Here is a 17364-nt window from a genome sequence, read left to right on the forward strand (position 1 = left end):
CCTCTCCCTCCTCCTCCACCACCTTCCTGTTGTCCTAGACCACCTCCTCCTCCTCTTCCACCACGTCCTCCTCTTTCACCACGTCCTCCTCTTTCACCACGTCCTCCTCCTTCACCACGTCCTCCTCCTTCACCACGTCCTCCTCCTTCACCACGTCCTCTTTCTCCACCACGTCCTCTTCCTTTGCATCTCTTTGGATCCATTGTTTCAAACCTGAATGAGCTGACTTTGGCCCTTTTACCTATCCATCGCAGGTTCTGATTGGTGTGTGCTAAATTTTGACTCCTAGTGTTTCCACCTGGTTAATTTTGTGCTAATTGAGCTCAAGCTATGCTGACTTAAGTTAACATTATTGCATGCTAGTGCTTTCTAAATGACTACATGGTGTAAGCACTGTAAAATGTAGGGATTTGTGTGTAGAGTTTTGCAGTAACAGTTCACCAAATTTGAGTCATGTGTCAAAGCAGGGAATAGTGTTTATAGTTCAGGGAAATGGGTGAGCTTTTTGAACAATAGCGTTACGGTTTTGAAATTTTAGTTTAGAGGCCTGGTTATAGTGTTTAAGCAATCGAGAAAAACTGTAATATAATAACTATAATATTGGCCATATTATATTTACATTACCAAAGTGATATGACTTTAGTCTCATGAACAACATGAGCTAATTCTTAGTTTGTACGTGCTTTGTCTCTAGGGGCCACCGTAAGGAGCAGACGGCAGAGTTTCACTCCACCGAGGGAGCTCGTGACGTACTACCCGGCTTTCTTTAGACCGCGAAGGCCAGGTCCTCAGGTGGAAGCAGCCTCTGAATTTGGACACCCCCGCTGTTTCCGGGCCGGCCAATAATAACGGTGACATTTAACGTATTTTATCCTTTAAATAAACACTGTAAAATGTATTTATCACCCCCCAACAGCCCTTTTGAATGTCTCCCTAATTCTGAGGTCTCAAGGTTGGCAAGTATGGCCACAACACCTCACTTTTTTGCCACATGTATCGCAAACCACGTCTCAGCTGTTCGTGGAGGTCAAATACGTCCGCACAGTTACGCTCAGCCATTGTCGTGAGCGCGCACGCCAAGGGGCTACGAGACATTTATACAGCCGTATTTCGCACATGACAATGAAAGGCGGAAGAGGAAGTAGTTCCTTTGAATGTAGACAATCCGAATGTTATAGTTTCTTTCCACTGTGTTCCTGTAAGTGATAAACTACAAATTTACCCTAAATTACTAAAATTGATATTTTAATGTGAGAATCGATTCTAGAACATAAATCATTGGTATCAGATGAATTGATATTTCAGGATCGATCCGCACATCACTAGTGTTGACCATGGTGGCCATTTAGAAGTCGGGGATCTTGGATACAACTTTTGTTTTTTCAATAGGAAGAGGGCCATGTGAGACATCAAACTTATTGGTAATGTCACAAGAAAAACAATGGTGTGCTTGGTTTCAACGTAACTATATTCTTTCATGAGTTATTTACAAGTTTCTGACCACATAACACGTGTTCAGTGTGCTGCCCATTGTGTTGGATTGTCAATGCAACCCTCTTCTCCCACTCTTCACACACTGATAGCGGGACCGCAGGAGAAATGCCAGCACAGGCATCCAGTATCCGTAGTTTCAGGTGCTGCACATCTCGTATTTTCACACCATAGACAATTGCCTTCAGATGTCCCCAAAGATAAAAGTCTAAGGGGGTCAGATAGGGAGACCTTGGGGGCAATTCAACTGGCCCACGACGACCAATCCACTTTCCAGGAAACTGTTCATCTAGGAATGCTCGGACCTGGCACCCATAATGTGGTGGTGACCATCTTGCTGGAAAAACTCAGGGAACGTGCCAGCTTCAGTGCATAAAGAGGGAAACACATCTCCATGTAGCAATTTCAAATATCCAGTGGCCTTGATGTTTCCATTGATGAAGAATGGACCCACTATCGTTGTACCCCATATACCACACCAAACCATCACTTTTGTTGTTCCAACGGTCTTGGAGGGATCCATCCAATGTGGGTTAGTGTCAGACTAATAGCGGTGGTTTTGTTTGTTAACTTCACCATTCACATAAAAGTTTGCCTCATCACTGAACAAAATCTTTTGCGTGAACTGAGTGTCCTGTTCCAATTTTTGTTTTGCCCATTCTGCAAATTCTGTGCGCCGATCTGGGTCATCCTCGATGAGATGCTGCAGTAGCTGGAGTTTGTAAGGGTGCCATTTGTAAGTAGCTAATTACCGCCAAAGGGATGTTCGACTAATGCCACTCTCCAGTGACATGCGACGAGTGCTACGCTGTGGGCGCTTGCTGAATGAAGCTAGGACAGCCACTGATGTTTCTTCATTAGTGACAGTTTTCTTGCATCCACATTTTGGCAAATCCAACACTGAACCAGTTTCACGAAACTTAGCAAGCAGTTTGCTAACTGCAGCATGGGAGATGGGTGGTCTCATAGGGTGTCTTGCATTGAAATCTGCTGCAATGACCCGGTTACTGCGTTCACCAGATATCAACACAATTTCGATCCGCTCCTCACGTGTTAACCTCTTTGACATGTCAATGGCTGTGAACAAAGAGAAACTTGTAAATAACTCATGAAAGAATAAAGTTACGTTGAAACCAAGCACACCATTGTTTTTCTTGTGACATTACCAATAAGTTTGATGTGTCACATGGCCCTCTTCCTATTGAAAAAACAAAAGTTGTATCCAAGATGGCCAATTTCTAAATGGCCACCATGGTCACCACCCATCTTGAGAAGTTTGGCCCCTCACATATACTAATGTGCCACAAACAGGACTTTAATATCACCAACCATTCCCATGTTATTACGGTGTATCCATATAAATGGCCCACCCTGTATATCTAACACTTTTAATATCCCTGTAAAATCCAATGTCAAATATTTGGGTATGTATATAATTAAAATAGGACTGAGTTAGAAAACCTTAATATTTGGGAGAAAATGCACAATTGTAGAACTCATTTAAATAAGTGGGCACACAGAGACTTATCCATTCTGGGCAGAATATATATGTTAGGTGTACCTAAATCAGCAATCAAATCTATTAACCAGCTAAACTTTGATTTTATATGAAAGTGAGAAACCCACTATATTAGGTAATTTAGTCGAACAGTTTAAAGATGGAAGATCGCAAGCTATTGAATTTGACAGTTTAAATGGCACCCAAAAAATAAATTGGCTCGGGTCATTTTTAAGAAATCAAAATAGCCAATGGTTTCATATTCCAAACAAAATATTTTCAGATCTAAGCGGTATTAATCTTTTACTTAGATGCGATTTTGACATTAAAAAAACTCCCCGTAAAGCTTTCTTCCTTTCACCAGCAAGTGTTATACTTGGGCGATCGTGGCTCAAGAGTTGGGAGTTCGCCTTGTAAACGGAAGGTTGCCGGTTTGAGCCCCGGCTTTGACAGTCTCGGTCGTTGTGTCCTTGAGCAAGACACTTCACCCATTGCCTACTGGTGGTGGTCAAAGGGCACAGTGGCGCCAGTGTCCGGCAGCCTTGCCTCTGTCAGTGCGCCCCAAGGTGGCTGTGGCTACAATGTAGCTTGCCATCACCAGTGTGTGTGTGAATGGGTGGATGACTGGTTGTGTAAAGCGCTTTGGGGTCCTTAGGGGACTAGTAAAGCGCTATACAAATACAGGCCATTTACCATTTAATATACAAACATAATTATAGCCCACACAATACTCCCCTGTGGAACTATCGTTAGGTAAAAGTTAGGAACAAATCAATCTTTGTGCAAAAATGGTACGAAAAAGGCATCTGGTCAGTAATGCATTTGTTAAATGATAGAGGTAATATTTAATTTGAAGATTTTTGTGCCAATCATAACTTGCAAATAAACAACAAAGGGTTTGAAAAAATTATTAAGGCTATCGCTCCAAACATTCTTTGTACGGCACATAATCTCTTTCAAAACCCTGACTATACAGCCCCTGACCTCCCTGGACTTTTAGTAAATGGGCACAACATTGCAGCTAACCGTCTCAAACAACTGTAAAATTTGAATTATTAGAATTATTCACTAATGCTCTTTACAGATATGGATCCAATCTAAATTTAATTTCACAACTGTTCACCTGTGATCAAAAGAAAGAAATCAGAACAAATTACCTAGAACTTCCTATTCCTCCAAAAGCTAAGGTCTATTACAAAATCCTCTCAGGTGTTTACCCTTCCAAAGAATTTCTCAGACATCATTTTGCTATTGATAATAACACAACTGAGGAATAAAGAATCGACAGAACATTTATTTTACGAATGTGTATATACTGTAAAGTCCTGTGGGACGATGTGCACTACTGGCTTTTCCCAAAGATTCTAAACATACTTGAATTTTCTAAAAATTATATTATTTTTGGATGTCAAAGAAAAGAAAAGACACTTGAAAATGTCTTAAATGTAATAATTATTATGTATAAATTCTTCATTCATGAATGTTGATTTCTGAAAACAAAGCCATCCTTTTTCACTTTTCACAAAGAACTCTGCACCTTGTTCTCATCTGTAAAGTTTATGGCCAAAAACCAGCTGTAGATCTGCATCACATGGTTAATGAACTGAAGCTTTTAGAAAACCTTTTGTGTTATTAATAATTTTTTAACAAGCCTTTGTTGCCTGGATGTGACGTAATCGGACTTCAAATGCGGCTTCCGAAGGATGCAGCCTAGGTTTTGGGACAGACCTTATATTCTCGCTCACCTTTGCAATTTTGTACTCTTGTGTTACTCGCAGCAACAACTACACCTTATTGTCAGTCCATTTAATAATCTCGGCGCTTTTCCTCCACATTTTGCTGCAGCATTTCAAAGAGCTGGAAAGAGGTCTTTTTTTGATATACAGAAAGCATATGATATGATTTGGAGGGAAGGTCTATTAATTAAAATTAGGGAAATGGGTGTAAATGATTGAATGTTCAGATGGATTAAGAATTTTTTGGAAGGAAGACAAATAATGGTAAGGATTGGGAGGAGTTATTTGGAGAGTTTGCCGGTAGAAAATGGAACACCACAAGGGAGCATATTTAGCCCATTATTGTTTTCATTGTTGATAAATGATGATGTGTTTAAGAACATAGTGAGTGGAATGGAGTTTTCGTATTTTGCAGAAGATGGGGGAACATGGGCAAGAGGAAAAGGGTTAGACTTTTTGGTAAAGAAAGTACTGGGGGCAATCACAGGAAAAGAACAGTGGTCATACAAATGGAGGTTTAAATTCCCAGTTGATGAGACTAAAATAATGTTTTAAAAAAATATACATTAAAAATGGATACTGTCATTGCCTATCCCTAGCCTGGTTGAGGAGTTTAAATGTGCAAAAGTGAGGCTTGAGATGTCACTCACGGACTCCCGGGACCCCATAGTGAGAGGCACTGCTCCCACCCTAGCAACGGGGAAGAAGTGGACCCCAGCCACATCTGTGCTACAGGCAAAATCCACTGTTCGGCATTGTAACGTGGTGGTCTTTTTAGACCTTGCCAACGCCTTTGGGTCAGTTCCGCACAAGATCTTGTGGATGGCCTTCAACTATTTCAGCGTACCAAACCACATCACAGGACTGGTCACGACTTACTTTCAGGATTTACAGTTTTGTGTGACAGCTGAAAACACCACCACAGCCTGGCAGCACCTGGAAATTGGAGTTATGGCAGGCTGCACAATTTCCCCTCAGGCATTTATCATGGCAATGGAGTCGGTCATGCGGGCATCCCGGTGGGTAGTGGAAGATGAGAGACACAAGAGTGGCCTTTGTCTTCCTCCCATTAGGGCCTACATGGATGACATGACCAACATTACAACAACAAAACCATGTACTAGGTGATTGCTACAGAAGCTCCAGGAAAACATAGAATGGGCAAGAATGGAGTTTAAGCCAAGTAAATCTCGCAGCACCTCCATCATAAAAGGAAAACTGACAGCCGAGCAATTCTATATCAGTGGAGAACCAATTCCAACAGTCTTAGAGAAGCCCATAAAGAGCCTGGGACGGTGGTATAATGCAGACCTCAATGATATGTGGCAACTAGAACAGCTAAGGCAGAACTTGGCTGATGACCTCAAGCAGATTAACAACACTGCACTCCCAGGGAAACTGAAGCTCTGGTGTTTCCAGTTTGGGTTATTACCCAGACTACTGTGGCTGTTGACAATGTACAAGGTCTCACTCAATCATGCCAATCGACTAGAGAGGCTAGTGAGCTCCTAGGTTAAGAAGTGGCTCGGACTTCCCAAATGCCTCAGCAGCGTTGGAATCGACTATACATCTTTTTTTGGTTTTGTCACCTTGTACAAGACTTCTGGCAGAGATTATATGTCTTTATCTCAGAAAATATATTTAAAGGATTTGCACTGTTATGGAAATATGTATTATTTGGTCTCCACAAAAACCAAAGACAGTTCAACATTGATAACAGATATGATTAACTTGTTAATCTTAATGGCTAAATTTCATATTCACAAATCCAAATGTTTAGGAAGAAATTCCTCTTTTTATGTATACGCCTATGAGCTTTTGCAATATCTTAATTCAATAAAGAACACTACTAACCCCAAAAATTTAAAAACTATGGTTGTATTTGACAAAATGAAGATCCTTCAATCACTTTACACTTTGGCTTAATCATTTAAACTTCTCCCCCTAGCATATGTATAATGTAGGTAGGTTCTGATGTTTGTTTGTTTGTTTGTTTATGGTTTACAATTTCTGTAAGTACAATACCTTGAAGTTAGAACTGTTTAATTTTACTTTGTATTGTACTGATGTTTAAATAAAGGTTTTAGGGGGGAGGGGCTGGGGGAAACGGCAGGTTGGATCGTCTTACGTTTCACGCATGCGCAGTACGGGGACGTAAGCGTTGTCGTTGTGGAAGAAAACGATTGAACCTGATAGTGTAGACGGGGAGCGTTTTTAGACGAAAATGCTGGTTTCAAATTTATCTGGATTAGTGTAGACGTAGTAGAGAGTTAAATGCAGAGCCGCGAGTTTAAATAAAAATAATGATACTGATTCGTGTATGTCTCTAATTCGTGAGGACGACGTGCTCTGTGTGTGTCACGTGATCTTGATCCTAACGTCCTAAGTCCGAGGATCCATGTAAGAGTTGGCGGAGACGGTAAGTGTCCTGATTGAGTGTAAATGCTATGTGAAGATGATGTTCAGAGTGTGAAGAAGGCTGTGAAGGTCTCCTCTCAGATCCACAGCGGTGATTTAGTTCACACAGCAGTAGAATGAGCTTCATTCACAGCTGCGTCACTTTTTCCTTCACAGATAAACATGGCGGCCGTTGTTTTTGTTCATGTTAGTGTTCAAAGAGTCAGAGCAGCAGTCTCAGTAACTGTCATAGTGCTTGACACGTACCATGATAAATATATATTACAGCTTGTTTCTGTTATTCTGTGGAATCGCTGGTTTACGCTACAGTCTCAGTTACTGAGCTTTGTTACATTGTCCTAGAGACAGACGGTAGAATTAGCCCTGTGTTTGGTCTTGTTATTAGACGTGGATGATCCACAGTAAAATATAAAATAGTAGAACAGCAGGAATAAATAACAGGCAAGAGGGATGTTGCGTGTGAACAACATCGAGTGTAGCTGTGTGGGTGGTGCAGCTGTAATGATACTGTGTCTACTTATTACTACAGTAGTGTCAGTGATTCCTTATACAAGCTGCTGTGTGTGGTCTCTGCTCTGTGGTTATACACTCTATATGAATCAGTGCATTCAAATTATTATAGGCATATTCTGGGATCAATGATCGATGGATTCATGTTACAGTTTAACTCGTACACTCAACTGTTTGACTTTGAACTTTGGACTCATCTTGCTGTGATAACAGAGCCTGTATAAACCTGTAGACAGTGTGACCTGCACAACTAGTCAGACCTGTCTGTAAGTGTCAGGTCTAAACAGAGATTAATAAGTCTGCTCAGAGTTGAAGTAAAATGTGAGCTGTGAGCTGAGAGCTGGTGTTATGTCTCCTCCCAGCTTAGATCGGACTGTTACACCTGATATCTGGGGGTCCATGTGCACACAGTGTTGTGCTAAAACATGATTTCTGTGTGTGTGTTGTTAAATAGGCTGTGGTCAACAGGATTTATGACGGGGTTATATATTAAAGAAAGAAATGACCTGGCTCCAAGTATCTGTATGACTCTGTGTTAGTGCACCTGCATTACAGTCAGTCCACTCTTTGTTGTCCACCTAAATGATCTTCATAGAACTTATATTTGTTGGCTTGTCTGTTGCCCTCTTGGCCTGATCTCTCTTAAAGAAGAAATATTTAATGTCAAAGAGACTTTAGCTGGTTAAATAAAGCATATATAAAAGTCACTTTGCTAAAACATGACTGAAGCTTCTACCCTGTGACAGGAATGTTGTTTAGGACTAAAGATGTTTGACATATGTTTCACAGATTATGGGCCAACATGTCCTTTACAACGGTTAAAATGTGGCAGTCAGTTTTTAGCAAATACCAGAAATTGTTTTTTACCAGAACATCAGTTTTTGGCACAACATCTGCAGTCAGAGCATGGCATCCTAGTTTGGACTAGGGCTGGGCAAAACGATTATTTTCCTAATCGATGAATCTAGCGATAAATTTTTCGATGCATCGATTAATCTAATGATTAATTTTTCAATCCGATTCGATTTCGATTTGATTCGATTATCGATTATTTCCATATTTTTTGACTTGTATAGCAATTTCACATTTACTAATTTATGTATATCAATGAAAAACACAAATTTCTTCATTTGAAGACCTTTTAATAAAAAAAATTGCAAAATAAAGTTGTAGAGGTCATACAATCAATAGCATTTAACAAGAAATGAAATGTGCAAACATATAAAATTAAGGAAAAGTTAACAAAACATTTCAAATAAATAGCAACAATGGTGTCTTTAAACAAACAAAATGTAACATTCACTTTGCTTTCTCCCAAAAAGTGCTCTTCATTCACAAAACAAAATCCACAATAACATTGTAGTACAATCTTCTGTTTTTAACAAAAAATTTAATGTTGTGCAGAACAAATATGAACAAAGGAAATCATAGCAAAAAATTAATAAAATATAAACAGCAGCAATGGCATCTTTGAACAAATACAACGTAACATTCACTTTGCTCTCTGCAAAAAAAGTGCTCTTTGTTAACAAAATATCCATTTTGCTGCCTTCTCTCCTATTTGTGTGTGTGTGTGTGTGTGTGTGTGTGTGTGTGTGTGTGTGTGTGTGTGTGTGTGTGTGTGTGTGTGTGTGTGTGTGTGTTCAATCATGTTCATCACATGAAGTAGTTATGCATTGGAGTGGAGAAATGTTAGCATTTCTACATGCTCAGCAGTCAGGCTTGCCCTTTTTTTGGTGACAATGTTTCCAGCAACTGAAAAAAGCCTTTCAGATGGTGTTGATGTGGCAGGTACAGCCAAATATGATTTGGCTAAATTAGCCAGTGTGGGGAATCTTGTTGCATTATTCTTCCACCATGTAAGGGGGTCATTATCCCTTGGAATAGGGGCTTCCCCAAAATACAGCAGTGCTTCTTTCCTCACCGCCTCATTTTCTCCATCCCCACCCTGGTCAGTGTTTTCATTACAATCTTCCTCCTCAGAATCTGTACCCAACAAAGTGTCCAACACAGACCTCTTCTTTGTTGGGGGACTTGCTGAGGCTTCCTGTCCCACATGTTCCTGCTGTAACTGTTATCTCTGCTCCCTTTTGAGATCAAGTGCCTCCCTCTGTACTGTTACTTGCAGTTTCAGAACATCTTCTGGAGAAAGGAATTTCAGTTTACGAAAACGTGGATCAAGGGCAGCAGCAATGAGTGACACATTTTTTCCATCTGCTTGAAATGCAGATACCTCTGGCTGCCACCTATACAAGATTTCCTCTTCTGCACAGTTCTGGAAAGAGTTCACTGCAGCAGAATCAAATGATTTGTTTTTGGTGGATTTCAGGAGACCTTTCAGCAGGGGGGGAAGAACAGAGACTGTGACATAAGACTGTCCACTAAGAACATTAGTGGCTTGCTCATAAGGCTTGAGCACCTCCTTCAATTCATCCAGAAGAATCCACTGATCACTTTTCAGATCTAGGTACTGTTTCCCACGCTGTGTGACTTTTGGATCTGAAAGCGTCGCAACCACTGGCCATCTCTGTTCCAACAGACGTTCAATCATGTAGTATGAACTGTTCCATCTGACAGCGACATCCTGGATTAGTTTATGCTCAGCTGTACCCATCTGCTTTTGCTTCTGCTTAAGTTTGGTGCAAGCTGGCTCACTTTTCCTGATGTGCTTTACCAAGGCCCTGTGCAGCTGATAGTGCCTTATCAATCTTGGGGTCTTTCAGTGCATGGTTTACAACCAGTTGCAGTGTATGCCCGGCACACCGATAGGACACCACTCCAAACTTCTCTTTCAGGATGTGGAGAGCTGCAACTATGTTACTTGCATTATCATGCACAACGGCAAGGACATTATGCAAGGAAATGTGGAATTTCTCTGCCACCTTCTCCACCCAGGAGGCAAGGTTTTCTGCAGTGTGGCGCTCTTCAACTGGCAGTGTTGCTAAATTGAAGGAGAGAAGATCCCAATTGTCATTAATGAAATGACAAGTTACCCCTAAGTAGGACTCTGTGACCAGACTTGTCCAAGCATCAGTGGTAAGGGAGATTTTGGATGTGGCCTTTTTTAGTTCATTCCTTAGTTTCTCAACCGAAGTTTCATACTTTCTCTCCATCATGCTTGTAAAATGACGCCTAGACGGCAGAGTGTATTCCGGTTGGAAAGTGGTCAGCATTTCTTTGAATCCCTCACCCTCAACCACAGCAAGTGGTCTCATGTCTTTTAAAATCATAGTTAAGACGCTCTCGGTAAGTACAGCCGCCTCCTGGGGGGTGCATGGTGTACTTCTTCTCTGACAGTAGTCCTCCAGACTTTTCTGTTTGTTCCTGAAATCATAAATCACACACAGCACACAGATGAATTCGAATAATTACAAAATAATTATATGGAAAGCATAATATCAAAATAATTAGATAAGGATCTGGTTGTTATAATAAATAAATATAAACCATGTATGTGCCTTACTGTTATGCCATGTGCTTTCATAGCATAACAGTAAGAGATTAATGATAATCACCAATGTTGAACATATGATATGGCTGCAAAAAATAACTGCAAAAAATAGCGTTTAAACAGCCATAGCTGATGGCACATTTACTGGTGCACTGCTTTCTAGCCATTAGATGGCATAACTTTGACCTATAAGATCAAGCTGAAGAAGCATTATGTATAAAAACAGCATTCAAATAGGATGAAAGACATTAAACTTGACAAATCAAGAGTTCGTTGTCATTTTGCTTTTGCAAGCACTTTAACAATGTTGTAACATTGTCCACGACGGCTACGTTTAGCAGGTGGTGCATTATCCTTGTTAACATTTCTCCTGCGGCCAATTCTATGTCTCACATTTTCATCTTTCGCCGATTCTGATAATCAGCCTGCGCGCATTCCGACTCATTTTGCCAGCATGGGCCACAAATTAAAAAAACAACTAAACAGCAGCTGCTATATGTTACTGCTAAGCAGCTTAAATTAGTTTTGTATTTATGGAGGTTGGGTGTTTATCTCTGTCTATGAGTGAGTGTATGTCTAGGAGAGGGGGGGGGGGGGGGGTCGGATGAATTAACGGGTAAAAACCAGCGTTAGTAAAAAAGTTGAAAACTTACGGTGGTTTGTCCTTTTCAGAAGCTGCTCCTGGATGTCGTCGTTTGAGGTGCTGGTGCATAGCCGTCGTGCTTTTATGATAGGCCATTTCCACCTTACAAAGCCGGCAAACGACTGAATCACTTCCTTTTCGGTTAAAATATCCCCATACTGTAGAACTGCGTGTTCGGGTGCAGTGGTTTAAGTCGACTGCGACTACCTCACTCATGTTACCGCTACTCGCTGCCGCCATATATTTTTTTGAAAGTGACGACGCATCGACGCAAATTGTTTTACGTCAACGTATTTTACGCGTCGACGTAATCAATTACGTCGACGCGTTGTCCCAGCCCTAGTTTGGACGTTTTATGTCTCTTATATCTGTGCTTTTATTGTCTTTTTTAAGTTTCTAGTTTGTTTCTTTTATATTTCTGTGTAACATAGATTTGCACAGTTCAGTGGGTTCTCGCTCACCGCTTGTCTGCAGGCTTTATTAAATGGAAAACCTCCACAACAGTTGTTACCACTTTGGTTCCCTTTTCCACATTAACTGACGTGGAACAACAGGAAGAACAGTGAGACCAGAAGTTTAAGCTGAGTTTTTTAAAAACATTTGAAACTGTTTTCTTTAGTGTTCATGTGCTGTAGCATCGGAAGCAGTTGAAAACACAGCTGACATTAATCTTTGCAGCTGCTGCTCATGTGACCAAACACTTCAAACATGAGGAACTCTGACCTTTGCTTCTCAAACAGTCAGTCTTTTCTTTATGTGGATTATTTTGGAATCTTTTACAGACTAAAAGGCTGTGTTGTTCACTTCTACAATTAACTAAGCCCTGTTGTAAGAATCCACAAAAGCTGCTGGTGTTTTTGTTGTGACTTCTTTATCATTTCCAAACTCAGATTTGGAAAGGAAAGCCATGAAGTAAATACTTGTGCTGGTTTAAGGGTTTCTGCACCTCTTGATCATAATTTCTGCTGCGTTCAGTCTCTCGTGCTGGGTGAAGCACATGCCTAGCTTGCTTGTTGTCAAACTTGTCTACATGCATATCTTTGATTTCTTCTGCAGACCACTTGCAGCCTTTCTCCATATTTCTTGAAGCTCACAGTGGAGCTTGTTAACAAGTGCCTTTATAGTTGTGCCATTATCCAAGTCATCCATAAAGCTAATACCAAACATCGCATTTAAACATCCTGTGAGGAACAATGCAAAAGACTGTAACACGTCACCATCTTCTGGTTTAATTATTTGATAGTCCAACATTTTATGAAGCTTCTGCAATCCTATAGTCATCAACAAAAAACTTGTCACGCAAGTGTTTTACTTTAGCATCACCGCTGTAATAGTTTAAGGACAGCATTTTCTCATGGTTCAAAATCCCCTTTATCAGCACCACTGATATCTGCTGACGTCTACATGAGCGTTCTGTACACAGCTCTACTAAAACTTTCGTTTCTGCTTCTGACCCAGCCAGAGCAGCAGTGATTGTATTTTCTTTCAAGTCTTTATAGCAGCTTCTGTTGTTTTGTGTTCTTCTAGAGTCTTAATTTATGCTGATAGATGTTTGGTTTTATCACTGACTTGTTTAAGCCTCTCATTCATTTTATCTCCATGTATCGCTTCTCTTTTCATAAGTGCACACACACAATATACAGGCTGATGTCCTAAGGAGGAGTTTGTTTTCCTTCATCATTACTATCATCACCAGACACAGAGTAGTGCCTGAGTCATTCCAGTTTGCTTACAAAGGAACAGAGCGTGTCTTCAGTGACCTCATTGAACCTGATTTTTGTTTGGACTGTAACTAGGGCTGCCACGATTAGTCGACTAGTCACGATTACATCGACTATCAAAACCGTCGACGACTGATTTAATAGTCGATGCGTCGTTTGAAGCTTTGTAAGATCACAAAAGACGCAGGAATAAGTAGTAGTATTTACGAGTGTGATAACAGACTGAAACAGAAGATGGTAGCACTGCATGTACAAGGATGCCAGCTGCCATTAAACCCCGAAGAAGAAGAAGTAGCTCTGTACAGAATTCATAGCACAGCCCAGCTCAGTTTCCAACAATGGCGGCAGCTAGTTAGTTTTAATATTACTCTTATTATTCTTTCTGGGTCACAAAATAAACGTTTAACATATTTTTAGGCGAGAATGTAACTGTGTAAACCTCAAATATCTGCTCAGTTTATCAAGACACCACATATTTTCAAAAGCGCTCCGACGTTTTTGGAGACGTCTGTTACCCACTAGCTCGATAGCTAGCCGGGGGGCAAAGCTCACTAGAGCCCGTGAGAACACCGGACTCCCGGTAAATCGTTTTCAAACCCACCGCCGTCTTTCGCTACTCAGGTTAAACATATATAGGTCACTTAGATCAGCGGTCCCCAACCCCCGGGCCTCGGACCGGTACCGGTCCGTGAGTCGTTTGGTACCGGGCCGCGAGAGTTGAGGCTCAGGTGTGAAATGTATGGTTTTCAGGGTTTTTATCGGTTTTCAGCGTTATTTTGTTATCGTTTTTATCGTTAACTCGGTTAGAATAAATACAGTACACAACTGTACAGAATAGAATAGAATAAAATAAAATACTATATACAGTAGAATAAAATAGAATAAAATATACAATAAGATAAAAATAGAATACAAATGCTATATATGACTGAGTAAAAATACAACGATGCCAGAAAAGATTATTGCACTTAGTGTTATTGCACATGTGTGGATGTGTGTGTTTGATCAGTTAAAGTCTTTATTGTGGAGTCTGACAGCAGTGGGGAGGAAAGACCTGCGAAATCTCTCCGTCCCACACCGTGGGTGCCGCAGTCTCCCACGGAAGGAGCTGCTCAGTGCTGTCACAGATTGCTGCATGGGGTGGGAGATGTTGTCCAACAGGGATGACAGCTTAGCCGCCATTCTCCTGTCACTCATCACCTCCACTGGGTCCAGAGGGCATCCTAGAACAGAGCTGGCCCTTTGGTTCAGCCTGTTCAGTCTCTTCCTGTCCCCGGCAGAGATGTTGCCACCCCAGCAGACCACACCATAAAAGATAGCAGAAGCCACCACAGAGTCATAGAATTTCTTCAGGAGTGGGCCCTCCACTCCAAACGACCTGAGTCTCCGCAGCAGGTACAGCCTGCTCTGACCTTTCCTGTAGAGGGCGTCTGAGTTATGAGTCCAGTCCAGTCTGTTGTTCAGATGAACACCAAGGTACCTGTAGCTGTCCACAGCCTCAATGTCCATACCTTGGATGTTCAGTGGTTGCAGTGGAGAATGCTTGTGCCTGCGGAAGTCTACCACCAGCTCCTTGGTTTTACTGGCGTTGATCTGGAGGTAGTTCAGCTGGCACCAGTCCACAAATTCTTGAGTCAGATGCGTTCTGGTGCAATAAGCTGTACGTTTTACGTCCAATGGATGCATGATCTGATTAGTCGACTAATCGCAAAAATAATCGGTGACTAGTCGACTATCAAAATAATCGTTTGTGGCAGCCCTAACTGTAACTGTGCTGCAGATTTGAAAATTAAAAATAATTTGAGTTACAGGTGCAGTTGTGCTTTTCTGTTTGTGGTCTATCCTTTTTTATATTCTCTATTGTCTTTGTTTCTCTTTTCTGTCTGTCAGCTTTGACATTGTTATATTACATATATACTGTGAGTAATAATAGAAATTAATACATTATATTAAAAACCACACAAACAAGAGGAGTCTGTACAGACTTTCTAGAGCTTGTCTTGGAAAAGCAAATCTGTTTGGCACAACGGTGCATTCAGATCATAATTCAGATTGCAGAGCCAGACAGGACCGGCTAAAACATATCTAATACAAAAGAAATGAGCATTGAGTTTAGAACATGTACTCATCAGGTCATATCCATTTAAGTCAGAATGTGCTCAGAGTTTAAATATGTGGCAACAGTTTTTGATTCAAAGCCAAAGTTGTGTGCTTCAAAGGGAACCAGTGCCTTTCATGTTTGAGACATCTTTCTCGTTTCCACATTGATAACATCATGTTGGTTTCATATTATCGAGCTTATGTTGAATCTCTTCTATGATTTTCCTTGGTGTCTTGGATATTTGTCAGGAAATGAAGCGATCTAACAGCTGATTGGTTTATCAGTGCTGAACCATCACCACATTACAGCAGACACATACAGCAGTTAACTGCTTCAATGTTTCTTGATGACTCAACATACTTTTGCAGTTTGTTCCTCCTTCCCTCTTCCTTCTGGACAAAGGTTTCTGTTCCCAGAATGAATAACAAAAAAAAAAAGAAAGAAAAGCTTTGCATCACTCAGATCAATGAATCATAGCTTTGTTGCTTTGTGGGTTACGTGATGCTCAGAACCTGACTGTATTAGGTGAGACAGAAACGGTCAGCTTCATCAGGTGTTAGTAATCCTGATCTAAAATCATTGGTTTTCTTTGTGTTTTTCCAGATGTTGTCAGGCTGTTCTTCCTGTTAGAAACTCCATCATCCCAAATCTCAGGGGCATGCTCTTCTTTTGGACCATGGAAACTTTTACCCAGGAGCCAGGTAAGCCATCCAAACCTGTGTGAAAAAGTTGTTTAATCATGAATAAACTATGATTAACCACATTTGTTGGAAAGTTGAGTTCAATTTCTCTAGCCACACTCAGGCCTAATCTCAGACCTCCTGAATGAAGAAATCACTTAAAATAAATCTTTCTGACAGATTGAAGTAATCTCAAGTGTCTCATAACCCAGTCTGAAAGGGTTACAGAGATATCAGTTTAAGCTGCTAACAATGAGCCTGAGTGGGACCCCTTCTTTGTAGATATTTGGAAGTCCGTAAATACAAGGTATAGCATCCCCTGGGTATAGATGATGATATGTAGGGTGGTCAATGATTTTGTCCTTTTCAAGTTGTTGAAGGCAAGCAATAATGTTCACATTTTATACAGAGAAGACAGATGGTTTGAAAGATGAGGGGAAGAAGCCATCTATGTCCACTGTGAACAACCATCTTTGAACGGAGGTGGTGGTTTACGACACCAACCGTCTGCCATCTATAATCCAGTTTTGAGATCTTTTCCCAGAAGCCTTAACACCCACTCACATCCTGGGCCATTTGACCTCAGGAAATCACATGATAGGGTGGGGCTAGGTTTCACAGCGGGTTCACCCAAAACCTTGGCTGATTGTTACCTACACCCGTTTTTACACCCTGGCTTGTTTGATTAGGTAGAGGATCAACAGGGGGTCCATCCATGTCCCTCTTGGTGGACACTTCCCTAGGACTTAACTCTGGGACTCTCCACCATTTGACCTTAGAACTGAAGAAGCTTCTCGGAGGAGAGGTGAAATGTCTTCAAGCAACTGAAAGAAGTCCAGATGCTTTTCTTTCCAAGCTCCTTAGACCAGTCTTTCTCAAACTGTGGTATGCATACCACTAGTGGTACTTGGGTTCTCTCTGGTGGTATGTGGGAAATCTCCATTTTTTTTAAGATTAAATAACATACCATTGTAGAGGTATGAAAAGATGGCGCGAGAGTTCTCAAGGCTTTTCTGGGAGCCAGAGTCAACCAGAAAACGTCTCCCCCAGCGTGAGCCCTCTATGAAGAGCAGCCTTTCCTTATCGCCAGCGGTTGCAGCCGCTACAGAGCGCTG

At 41.1% G+C, this 17364-nt stretch overlaps 1 protein-coding gene across 1 annotated transcript in view; it reads left to right on the forward strand.

Moving 5' to 3' along the window:
- Window positions 1-6878: 6878 nt before the first annotated feature.
- Window positions 6879-17364, forward strand: part of LOC143412342 (uncharacterized) — a 34097-nt gene continuing 23611 nt past the window's right edge. The window contains exons 1-2 of the transcript XR_013095514.1: window positions 6879-7144; window positions 16173-16270. The gene's annotated coding sequence lies outside the window, so the exon portion shown is untranslated. The remainder of the gene's footprint in view (window positions 7145-16172; window positions 16271-17364) is intronic.

This window comes from Maylandia zebra, linkage group LG23, assembly GCF_041146795.1.
Source record: "Maylandia zebra isolate NMK-2024a linkage group LG23, Mzebra_GT3a, whole genome shotgun sequence".
In the NCBI taxonomy this organism is placed as follows: Eukaryota; Metazoa; Chordata; class Actinopteri; order Cichliformes; family Cichlidae; genus Maylandia; species Maylandia zebra.